We start from the raw sequence: 12,850 nt of genomic DNA, 5'->3' as shown, positions 1-12,850 counted from the left end.
GACAACTTTGCCATCGGATCGCTCAAGTCCGGTGCTTCTGCACAAATTTTGTGAGGCACAATTACATAACAGAAAATACTCTGTAAAACAGACCCCAGCCAACAGGCAGAATAACAGAAAAAACATGTAGATTCATTCACAGAACTGTCTCGAAGGTGTGTTCCTCCACAAAATAAACTCCAGCTGATATAAAACCATTCAGTTTCCTCGGACAGACAAACAATTGTTCAGTGAGCCGGCTGTTATGAGTGCAGCAGATGAGGTAATCATTCTACTAGGAGGCATAAGCACAAAGAACAAACATATTTAACCACAACTGTCCTGAAGTAGTGTAATTCCACAAAACAAGCTCCAGCCGCTAGGCAGAGCCAGCTTCAAAAATAATCTTTAAATAAATCTGGAGAAGAGCTTGTTATGGATTAAACTGTGTCAGCCCTCATTCCCAAATGAACATATTACATCTGTAACGACACCTACGTTTGCTCCAAGGTAAATTAAATCTACTAACTGAACGTTAATTCATTAGTCGTAGTAAAAGTGATAGTAAATAAACAGTTCACATCAAGGGAATATCAAGGGACGTGTTATGAAATACTCTGTAATCTCAATGGAAGAAGACGTTAGATTTGGTAAAATGATGGCACGTTCATTTCAGTGAAGTTCCCATCCCCTCAGATCATGAAGAGTTCATCAAAAGAGGTTAATGCTGTCATGTTGTTGCTCGGGACATTTTGAAGTACTAGTTAATTCCACCCAGCAGTCATTATTAAGACATTATGATATCAGTAACCATCAAAGGCTTATTTGAGATTTAGTTTGAAGTGGTTTCGGTTTGTCTCGAAGTAGAAGCTGTTTGCATTAATTCTTCATATTAAATTGAGATTGAGCCTCTAGTGAGTGTGTGGATGTCTAACTGTCTCATGTTTCATCTGTCAATCTATTATACATGAATCATCAGTCATATGTCCAACATCCCATAAAAATTCCATCAAGTCTTAATGTGCCTATAACCAGCGGCCAAAATGCGCCTTTACCGTTAGTGTGGAGTCTTTACCGTTAAATGCAGTCTGAATTCAAGATTCTCATATATATATATATCTCAATCAATTATATACATACTGTATTTATGTGTATATATAATATTTTTTTTAAAATAGACAAATACAAAGCATACATGCACTAATCATCAAAAACATTTAAAAACACTTGGGAGAATCCAGGGTGTGTTGAGTGACTCCAGCCAGGTCTCCTAAGCAACCAAATTGGCCCGGTTGCTAGGGAGGGTAGAGTCACATGGGGTAACCTCCTCATGGTCGCTATAATGTGGTTCTCGCTCTCGGTGGGGTGCGTGGTGAGTTGTGTGTGGATGCTGCGGAGAATAGCGTGAAGCCTCCACATGCACTACGTCTCCGCGGTAATGCGCTCAACAAGTCACGTGATAAGATGCGCGGATTGACGGTCTCAGACGCGGAGGCAACTGAGATTCATCCTCCGCCACCCGGATTGAGGCGAGTCACTACGCCACCACGAGGACTTAGAGCTCATTGGGAATTGGGCATTCCAAATTGGGGAGAAAAAGGGAAGAAAATCCAAAATAAATAAATATAAAAAAACTAAAAAACACTTGGGAAAGAATAAAAATTACACACAGGCATTTTTAACCTATATCATAAATTAGCATATAGAAATAATTAATTTATAAGTGATTTATAATTTTTTAAATGTTAAGCGTCACATCCTCATATAATAATCTAGTGAAATAAGCATCGTCACCTCATCTTTATTTAAATAATTTGTTTCAAAAATCAAGAAAAGAATCATCTTCTATACATGCTAAAGCATACGTTTTTTTAAGCAATTCCCATCTGCGTTCACATTCCAGACTTTGGTTTCTAATTTTAAGTGTCACTTTCTTCATTTGAAATAAATAGAAATGTTTCTCTCAATATTTGAGATTGTGAGGTTTTTGGTTTAAGCCAATTTTTAGTGATCTCTTTTAAAGTTGCTATTCTGATTACTCTAAATGTATTATTTCATAAAGGCAAGGGGACTATATTCCCAAGATTCCCATATTTAGGAAAAGTTCTAGACACTGTTATAGCTTGCAAATCTTTAGATTTTAAAATATTGTCTCTTATTCCAGCTGTATAGACTCAATCAACTAAAGTAAACCATGTTTGTTTTGAGAATCACGTCCAGCCTGAAACAGCAGCACCGAATCAACCAATGACGTGAGTTTGGGGCGGGACTATCTGTTTGTCTGACCAGTAGCAGGTGAGGGGAGTGGTTTGGAAAATGTCATAATACAAACCTGTAAAAATGTTCTTGCATTCACAAGTCATCTCTGATACAGTAAAACAGTTTCTCTGTTCTTTCACCAGTTTAAACCCCCTTCTCCCTGTGAATGTTTCAGGCCTCATTCATGGTCTTTGTGTATACTCACACAGGACGTCCATTGAGTGTGTTGGGCCGCAGCGTTTATGACGCTCAGTGTGTTTTTGATGAACGCTGGCGCACGAGCACAGGGCCCCTCACAACGCTTCTGAAGGCTTGGCAGAGATACTGGGGGAGGGTCCACATGCCACATTTACTGGTTAGATATACCAGAAAAGACTGTGACTGAATGAACAAGTGAAACTCACAGCTGGTGAATGAATGAATGAACAGCAGTAAGACTGGCAGTATGATGGCAGAAACTAGGCATGTGCAAAACTACATATTACGTAATCCATGGTTTGCATGAATTACTTTTTGTCGTTTAACGTCTTAAAGAAGCCCTGTATAATAAGGCTGGTTTGAGGGTCACCTGATCCTGATCAGATGCATTTCTTAAAGCCAAAATATACTTTGGTGTGCCTGTATGTCTCGCACACAGCGAGTGTGATGCAAATGTTGTCTTCGGCACAGTACACATGGATTGTGCACATGTAGTCCAGTTAGAAACGCTTAAAACTCTGAACACGTCCGTATGGGCTCCCAGTATACATTGAAGTCTCAGATAAACATAGTTTTCGGAAAAAACGCTAAGCTTTACAGGCCATTTACGTAAGACACATTCTTGCATTCCCAAAAAATTATTAATTGAATTTCTCGTAAAAATAGCTGTTTTGTTATACTATTATTGTGATAGGAAATTAATCATACAACGATATAAGATTTTTGTTTATACTGCCCACCACTAACAGTGAATTAATCACCGCTGTGTGAGATTGCATTACTGATGAAATTATGATGGGTTTGTGTTGTGTGATGTCTTTCATGTTTGTCACATGACTCAGTTTATAGACGTCACGTATGAAGAGCACGCACACCCTGATCTGCTCTATCACGTCTCTATTCTCTCTCCACAAACACAGAGGCTCTTGTGTCTCGACTGGAGCCTCTTTAAATCAATTCCTCAGAGCTGATACTTGCACTGTTGTAAATGTATCTTAGATTTGTAGCTCCCTGTGAGACAAAACACACGTAAACTCTGTGGCTGCGTATTACAAAACCCATCCAGTGCATATTTCACTCCAAAATAAAAAGAAAAAAAAAATTTGTTTAAAAAAATGAAGCCTATTTTTTTTACAGAGTTCCCATGGTCATGGAAAACCTCGCAAATACCAGGACATTTTAATGTTGGTCTGGAAAAGTCATGGAAATTATTACAATTGTAAAAAATAGTCTTTTTTTTTTTTATTTATTTATTTTTTTGTGGGTGTCTGTGAGTTCAATCTCTATAAAAACTAAAAGTACTGTAATATGTAAGAAAAATTATTTATATCTAAAGTTTTTTAACTTCATTGTAGTTATTTGTCAGCCTGATCTCATGAACATTACGTGACCGTGGCAAAATGTTTGTGAAATGAAATTACGTGCTTCATTACACATTTTGCTGTAGTTTCTTAGCGAGATGTCCAGCGGGGGGCGCCAAAAGCGAATGAAATGGTGTCGTAATCAGACAAGGCTTTTAATATTACATGGAGGTTTTAATGAATTTAATGCACCTTCCTATCCTAAAACTTTAACCTAAACCGTGTTTGACTGGTCTCGGATCGCGGTTTTCCGAGTCCAAAGTCCAACACTCTATCAGGTGAGCTATCGCACAAGCAAATCACATTAGAATTGGTGTGTAAATGTAGGTGAGTCAGTAATTAAATCATTAAAATGTGTTATTTTTTAAATGGTATGTTATAGCAAAAGTGTTTGGATATCATAACATAGCAGTGTTTGAGGAACAGAGCGAAAAATAAGTGTTTATGAAGTCATAATCAGCTGCTGTACTCATGATTTGTGTGAAAGTGAATAAAACGCACAGTTGTTGTAGCGCCTCTAGTGTTCATTTCAACTGCGATGAAATGTAGAATTCAGCATGTAAAAGTCAGTTTGGAAAAAGGTAGTTCTCTTTCATCATCTCATGTTCGAGATCCACCTATGGGAAGGGCATACGCACCTGACCTCTGCAGAAGCATCCAATTGCACCAAGTCTGGAGTGGTGGTGACGTAGTGGACTAAAGCACATAACTGGTAATCTGAAGGTTGCTGGTTCAATCCCCACAGCCATCACCATTGTGTCCTTGAGAAAGGCACATAACTCCAGGTTGCTCCAGGGGGATTGTCCCTGTAATAAGGGCACTGTAAGTCGCTTTGGATAAAAGCGTCTGCCAAATGCATAAATGTAAATGTAAGTCTGGCTTGACAGACAGGAGTGCGTGACCAATGTTGCCCTTACCTGAGGGCATAAAAGGACCTGTACATGCTACTTTCTTCAGTTGACATTCACTTCTCACGACCTCTATGCGGATTACTCACAGCTTGACTGGTTTTCACATTTGGCTCACACTCAACAGTCTGTAGGATGATACATCCTTGGAACAGCCTTCACCAGGCGTGACTGCCAAAGGAGTTCTGGTCAGTTTGCTGATTTATTCAGCTGCAAGCCACCCACGCTCGCTGGCCTTTGCATCTCGGGCTAACCACCTGTTATTCGGTGGGTTAGGGTTAGGGTTATAACCCTTATTATTCAAGAGTTTTTCTGTAATATGGCTCATCCCAAACCCTCATCACCTGCTTGCGCCAGTAACCAGCAGTCGTGAGCTTGCCCTGCCGCCTGCGGAGCGCTTATTGCAGCAAGAGATTCCCATCCTTTCTGTGTTGTGTGCATGGCATTCAAACTCACAGAGGAGGCTCTCTCCTTCACTGAAAATTTTAGCCATTTTATGTCCTTCAAAATGACGCTGATCAGGAGAGGGATGTTTATGATTGAAAACTGTTGGGGCCACCGCCTGGACCGAGAAAACAGCTGCTGCCCATTCTTCCTGCGTGCGCAAAGCACATGAAGCACTTCTGGAGAGACCCACTTGACCTTAAGCACGGCCTCTCAGGTTTGGAGTTGAAGGATTTGGCCATGCTCGGTATGGGTGACCATCATCGAACCATCAATAGCCAGACACCTTAACCCCTCGCAAGGAGGTTTGCTTGCCCCCCTAAGCCCAACCTCCCTAAAAAGATGGACCGGTTCTCCGCCTCAATTTTTTCAAGACTCGTACAGAGCCTCGCTCTGAATGTTTCCTCCCTTCTTTCAGCCTACCAGGCTAAACTCATGGAAGATATGGGTAAATATTTAGAGAAGGGCTCTCCTTCACCCATGTTGTGGAAGGAAATCATCACGGTCAATGACCTTGTTTTTCGTAAGGCCCATCAGGCTGTCCAAGCCTTCGGCCGTGTTATGGCTCTATCTGTCGCGGGTGAACGCGCACTGTGGCTGAATCTCTCCGGTCTGCCCGTCAGTGAGAAGAGACGCATTGCAAGAGCCCCAGTGGAAACTGGACAAGCTCTATTTGGTCCGGCTGTCACCCTCACGCAGCAGCGCTGCAATGACAAAAAGGAGGAGGACGAAGCTTTTAAATTGTGCCTTCCTAGAAAGTCCACGCCCCACCAGGCTCCCACTGTACAGCCTGCCCAGGCCCCGACTTCCGGGCGTTTTTACCAAAATGCTGCCCGACCTAAACCCGCAACAAGCAGCCTAGTCAGCAGCCTAGTAGAGCGAGTGTGCAGTATCGCATTTGCCTCAGACTACAGGGCCTTATGGCATCAGCCATCCAGATTGTGCCCTTGGGGCTTTTGAGAATGAGAGCTTTCATGAAATGGATTTTGTCGCTTCATCTCAGCCCCCTACGCGAGCTCCGTCGAAATGTTACAGTGACCCGTGCTTGCACATCATCATTGTGCCACTGGATGAGCACAGAGTTTCATGTACACAGGATGCCTCTAGGGGCGGTCATGTTATGAAAAGACGCTTCCTCTGACCAGGTGGGGTGCCACCCAGGAGGGCAGGACAGTGAATGGGACGTGGCCGACCAAACTACGCTCAGCTCACATAAATTATCTAGAGCTCCTCTTTGTTTGGAAGGCTCTAAGACACTTTCTACCCCACCTTCAGAGGCATCATGTCCTGGTGCACTGCGACAATACTACAGCCATAGCACACATCAATCGCCAAGGAGGGATGCGCTCTCCTCAGCTTCACTGCCTAGCCCACAAAATGTTGGTATGGAGCAGTCAGCACTTCCTGTCGTTACGTGCAACTCATGTCCCGGGTGTTTTAAACTCGGGCGCGGATCTCCTATTGAGAGGGAACCCTCTTTATGGAGAGTGGTGACCCCATCCTCAAATTGTGTGCACGATATGGGAGAGGTTTGGTCGGGCTTCCGTCAGTCTCTTCATCTCGCGTGAAAACACCCATTGTCCTACGTTCTTCTCGCTAAAGGACAAGGACGCTCCCCTTGGTGTAGATGCACTAGCACACCCATGGCCCAATGTGCTGCTCTATAAACCTATATCAAAACAAAGCCTTTCACATTGGCTTGTGGAAGGCATATAGCTCCAAGGGGCTTCAGCCCCCCTTAGGCCTTAGGGCCCACTTGACGAGAGGCATGGCTACTTCCTGGACCCTGTTTCAGGGAGTCTCTCTGCAAGACATTTGTTCAGCTTCTTGTTGGGCTTCCCCCCACACTTTTGTCAGGTACTACCGACTTGATGTCACCAGAACCCCTGTAGCACATTCGGTTTTGGGTGTGGGTTTTTCATAATGGGTTCACCCATAACCCTTTCCCCCTTTCACTGTGTATGTGTCACCTCATAGGTTTCACATCAAGCACTTTGCACGGCCTCTTCTCCCTTTTTTGTAATGCGTATGGGTTATAGAGCCTACTAATATTATATAGGATGTGCCACGCACTGCCTTTAATTAGGAGACCATACTTTTTGGCTAACAGCATGTCCCTGTGAGTGTATAGGGCAGTCGGGGAGTTGTCCATATCTTCCCATAGGTGGATATTGAACACGATATGATGAAAGAGAACAATAGGTTACCTATTCTGTTACCCTAGTTCTCTGAAACATCAAGTGGAGAGATCCACCAAGCTTGCCCCTCTTGCTTCACGAGAAGCGAATATGCTCACTGAGGAAAGTAGCAGGTACAGGTCCTTTTAAGCTCTCAGGAAAGGGCGGGGCCGTACAGCGGCACTGGACACGCGCTCCTGTCTGTCAAGCCAGACTTGGTGCAATTGGATGCTTCTGCAGAGGTCAGTTGCAGATGCCCTTCCCATAGATGGATCTCTCCACTTGATGTTTCAGAGAACTGGGGTTACAGAATAGGTAACTGTGACGAGGAGGAGGGCATGACCAGGCCGTGATGGAGCACGGCCGGTGCTGAATAGCTGATCAGCGGGAGAGCGAGATAAGGGGGAGCCGGAGACACCAGTTCGGGAGAGAGAGAGATGCACGCGGCCACATTGCATGTGTGTCTGCATTTGTTTTTGTTTGTTTTATGTTGAGTTTTATCATTAAACTTTACTGTTGACTGTTTAGCTGGTTCCCGCCTCCTCCTCGCCCATCCCTTACCCCGTTACAGTAAACTATCATTCTAGTAATTTCATTCTGTGAGACTAGGTTGGAATTTGCTGTAGTGCCTTTATTTTATGCTGATTTAAATAATTAAATTATTGTATTGCAGAAGTTTTTAACTGTATTAAAGTAATGAAAATCCTATGAGAATCGCCAAAATTAAAACTCAAAATTAAAGGTGAAGTGTGTAACTTTTTCAGTGTTAAAATACTTCTATCCCAGCTTAATTTGCAGAGACAACTACAATTTATTCAGAGGTTAATTTTCTCGAAAACTGCAAACACTTTGTCTCTGTGGTGCTATAAAATTCCTGTGTCTGTTTAGAGTGACCCGCTTAGACCCACCCCAATGTTACTCAACCAATGGCATGCGTTGGGGGTGGGACTATCTGACGGTGTGAACAACAGCAGACGAGGGGCGTATTCGGAGAGCTGTTTTGAAAACATTGTTTATTTTTGCAATTCTGTTCGGGGGCGCAAGTGTCGCATACTTCAGCTTTAAAACATATTCATGGGGGGGGGGGGCAGTAATGTGCTTAATTGTCATGAAAATAAATAATGTCACAATGCTACAAATCTTATTTTTCCTAAAGACAGGCTTTATTTTCTTTATGCACAGTATAATTTCTTATTTGTATATTAGATTTTAAAGTGAAATATGATGTTTCAATGATAAAATCTTATAAGAGGTTCAATAAATTTTTAGTAGAATTACAGTAAATTCATGAATCATCTTTTATTGATCAAACTCATTCTTTACAATGTGTTCTGTGAGTTTAGAAACTCACAGAACACATTGTAAAGTAGAGTTAACAAAAGTAGAGTTAAGGACAAAATAAAATCAGCTGAGTCAGACTGCGGCCAATCAGACGCTCCGCTGGAGTGGGTGGATGATTTGATTTGGCAGTTCAGTGGTCTGTGGCCGAATACAGACCTCCTGGAGTCCAGTGGGAGGAGTTTATTTGTGTGTGTGTGTGTGTGTGTATGTGTGTGTGTGTGTGTGTGTGTGTGTGTTTGAGCAGCTCCTCCATTCAGTGTGTCTGTGGGTGTCGGAGCGCTGCCAGTGTGAGCTCTTTGTTGAGTTTCCTGGGCGAACGGGTGGTTGAGCAGGGGTGTGGGCTGTCTTTATGCTGAACTGAACATGTCAGCGTGTTTATTTTTAATTAAATGCGTGTGTGTGTGTGTGTGTGTGTGTGTGTGTGTGTGTGTTTGCTGAATGAGCTTTATAAAGACCAGAGGAGGTATGTTAATAACTGCTGTGTGTGTGTTTTTACACTGGACTCATAAGTGTGTTTTAATGAAGACACTGTGTTCAGCTGTTTGTTATGAAGAGATCTTCAGATGACGGCTGATTTTGCTCTTGTGTCTTTAAGGTTCCTCGCATTAAGAACATACTAGAACCCGCACAGAAGTATTCCTCATCACTAGGCTTGGGATCTATGCCATTTTCATGCATCGATAGTCAGAAAATTAACCTTTGTAACTTTTGTGTGTATGGTGTCTAGATGCACAACTTTGGACTGCCACCTGCACCGCATCGATGCGTTCTGTGTGTCATTCCTGTGGCAACGGGGCGCTTCTCGTCTGGTGTGTGACTGGCTTCAATATTAAGTACTGTAGATATTATTTCACCCCCTTGTGGTCTCCCAAAGCTATTAGGCCAGACTACATTAAATAGAAGGCCAACTGACAGTGAATTGGAAAGCACACAGTGTTACTATGTTACTATATCAATGCCTCAAAAATGTATGAAGAAAATAATGTGCCGATCAATAATCGATGGATCGATATACCATGACATTCCTGCTCATCACAATTATCAACGTTTGGATAGTTTGGAAAAGTGTCGAAATGACCAACAAATCCCAACATGCCAGAGTAAAATGTTATCGCTCGGAAGCACTGTTCCTCTAAGCTGCGCACCTGATCAGGGCTCCAGACTGCGACTAATATTGTTGCAAATGTGACCAAAAATAATTGATTGCGACAATAATTTAAAATCTAGTCGCCATTGGCGACAGTCGGGTTGTGTGCGTTCATATGCGGTTTCGTCAGATATCATCTTGTGTGTTATTGAATACATCTTAGAGCGCGCACCATCAGTGTGTCTCACGCCGCTTTTCACCTGTTCTGTTTCTGACGAGCTCGCTGCACCACATGCAACAACAAACCAAGCGCGAGAGAGTTGTGAACAAATGTCTCTTTTTAACCAGATCTCTTTTTCATGAATCACCAGAAAAGAACTTGGGGTGTGAACTCAGGAGCTCAGGTTAGCAGTTTGAATCAGATTCACTTTCTCAGCGAATCAGCCGTCAGTGAGCTCTCAACTGGGAGCGCAGACATTTCAACATAAGAGTCCCATGTGTATTTCGGGCTTCTTTATAATTAAAAGTCCCGTATTGTGTAACGCTTTTTTTCTTCTAGTAATTATTGATTGGGATTGGAGTAGCACAATAAACTGTATCTGGGACAAAGATCCAAGCGAGTCTAAGAGTTATCGTCCAAGTTCCTTGATCCATCTAGATGTTAAAATATCATCAAAAATTTTGGCTAACCGATTAAGTAAAGTTATGACATCTCTTATACATATAGATCATGTGGGGTTTATTCGGGGTCATAACTCTTCTGATAACATCAGGCGTCTCATCAATATCATGTGGTCAGTGGTGAATGATCAGGCTCCGGTCGTTGCCGTCTCAGTTGACGCCGAAAAGGCGTTTGATATGGTAGAATGGGATTATCTTTTTAAGATGCTGGAAATTTACAGGTTGGGGAATACTTTTATTGGATGGATTAAGTTACTTTATAGACACCCGGTAGTGGCGGTACAAACAAATGGATTAATTTCAGATTATGTTACTCTGGATAGGGGCACTCGGCAGGGTTGCCCTCTTTCCCCATTATTGTTCTGTCTTGCCCTGGAACCATTAGCAGCCACGATAAGAAAGGAGGATGATTTTCCAGGGGTTTTTGCGGGAGGTGTGGCGCATAAGCTTCTGCTTTATGCAGATGATATTTTATTATTCGTCCTCAACCCCACTAGATCTATGCCTTTCCTCCACAGAATTATTAACTCCTTTTCTAAGTTCTCAGGATACAAAGTCAATTGGTATAAATCTGAAGCTTTGGCTTTGACAGCGTACTGTCCAGTAACGGCCTTTCAACTGGGCGCCTTCCAGTGGCCCAAACAGGGCATTAAGTATTTGGGGATTTTATTCTCTTCAAATTTGTCTGATTTAGTTAGAGTTAATTTTGACCCTTTAATAAAAAGTTTTTCGAGCGATGTGGGCAGGTGGGCTTCATTACATTTATCGATGATTGGGAAGGTTAATGTTATTAAAATGAATTGTATTCCAAAATTCAACTACCTGTTACAATCTCTCCCTATAGATGTCCCCCTCTCTTATTTCAAGCAATTTGATAGCATAGCGAAGACCTTTATTTGGAATGGTAAACGTCCCAGATTACATTTCAGTAAGTTGTTTTATTATTACGCGTTCGGTCTCAGACATTTGGCTCATTGGTCGCTTCCACCTGAGAGAGCCCCTCCCTGGTTTTCTATTGAACAGGAAGTTCTTGCCCCTATTTCGCCATTACAAAACCTTTCTATAAAACTAACTGGAGAAGTTATAGTGTCCATAGCACTCGATATGGACAAAAGTGTCCAGAGTGTTTAATTCTGACGTTTATTTAAATGTTGCCTCGAGCATATGGCTGAACCCTAAATGTATTAATAAGTCCCCTTTCTGCTGGTCAGAGTGGATTGTGAGGGGGGTTAATACACTCGATGACCTATATGAGAGTGGAGTGTTGAGATCCTTTGAAAATTTGGTTCAACATTTTGGGATTCCCAGATCTCAGTTTTATAGGTATGTACAACTGCACCATCTGCTTTGTACTGTTTTGGGGAGTAGCATACACCCCCCTAAAGCGGCAGATACTCTGGGAGGGGTGATTACTGCTTTTGGAAAAGGTCATGAGGCATCAGTGTATTACTCCCTGTTAATTCAGAGTCTGGGGGATGGAGCTTTAACTTCTATCAAGAGATTATGGGAGAAAGATTTAAACTTGGTATTGGAGGAGGGAGTGTGGGCTAGTATTCTAAAAAACATCAAGTCTGCATCTAGAGATGTAAGGGTTCGCCTTATGCAATTCAAGATTCTACATCGATTCTATTGGACCCCCTCTAGATTATATAGGCATGGTCTTAAAGACACACCCACCTGCTGGCAATGCCAATCAGAAAATGGAGACACAACCCATGTTTTTTGTGGGGGTGTTAATATCCAGGGGTTTTGGTTGAGGGTTCAGAGTTTTGTATGTGACGTCTTGGGCACTCGGGTTTCGTTTTGCCCCAGACTCAGTATTTTGGGAGATGGGGTGGTCATCAGTGTGGAGAATAAACATGTGGAGGATTGGGTCCTAACCAGTGTTATGGTCGCCAGACAGGTGATTTTGAGGGGTTGGAAGTCAGCTGGAGCGCCCCTATTTCAGGAGTGGTGCTCAGAGATGGGGAGGGTGGCGGCTCTTGAAGAAGGGTCATATAGAAGGCTGGGGAATTTGGATTTGTTTGTTGGGAAATGGGGCAGATACTTGGCATTCTTGGAGGGTTCTCGGGGTGGAACAGTAGAGAGAGAGGGGTAGTTGTTGATGTGTTTTTTTCTTTCTTTTGTATGTGCACGTGTGACCACAGGAGTGTTTGTTAACATGAAAGGGATGTGAACATTTGAGACAAAAGGGAATGCAAACATCTTCTCGACTATATATACTGTTTATTAAACCTCTGATTAATGGGTTATCAGCTGACTTTTCTTCGGCTTTCTATCTTGTTGATGAACAGCAATCTAAATTGAGCAATTTAGTGATTTGGTGACTAAAAACAGCCATTTGGCTCCTTAAAGTTTCAGTTTAAGAGCCAATGGCTCCCAAGTCATTTTTTTAGTCTGGAGCCTTGCCAATGT

The 12,850-nt window shown here is 42.5% G+C and overlaps 1 protein-coding gene across 2 annotated transcripts in view; it reads left to right on the top strand.

Moving 5' to 3' along the window:
* Positions 1–12,850, top strand: part of LOC127436421 (receptor-type tyrosine-protein phosphatase O-like) — a 75,227-nt gene that overhangs the window by 9,240 nt on the left and 53,137 nt on the right. The gene's annotated exons all lie outside the window — the stretch shown is intronic.

The sequence above is a fragment of the Myxocyprinus asiaticus genome, chromosome 47 (assembly GCF_019703515.2).
Source record: "Myxocyprinus asiaticus isolate MX2 ecotype Aquarium Trade chromosome 47, UBuf_Myxa_2, whole genome shotgun sequence".
Lineage (NCBI taxonomy): Eukaryota > Metazoa > Chordata > Actinopteri > Cypriniformes > Catostomidae > Myxocyprinus > Myxocyprinus asiaticus.
The sequence above is the reverse complement of the archived record's forward strand: the minus strand, read 5'-3'. Positions and strand labels throughout refer to the sequence as shown.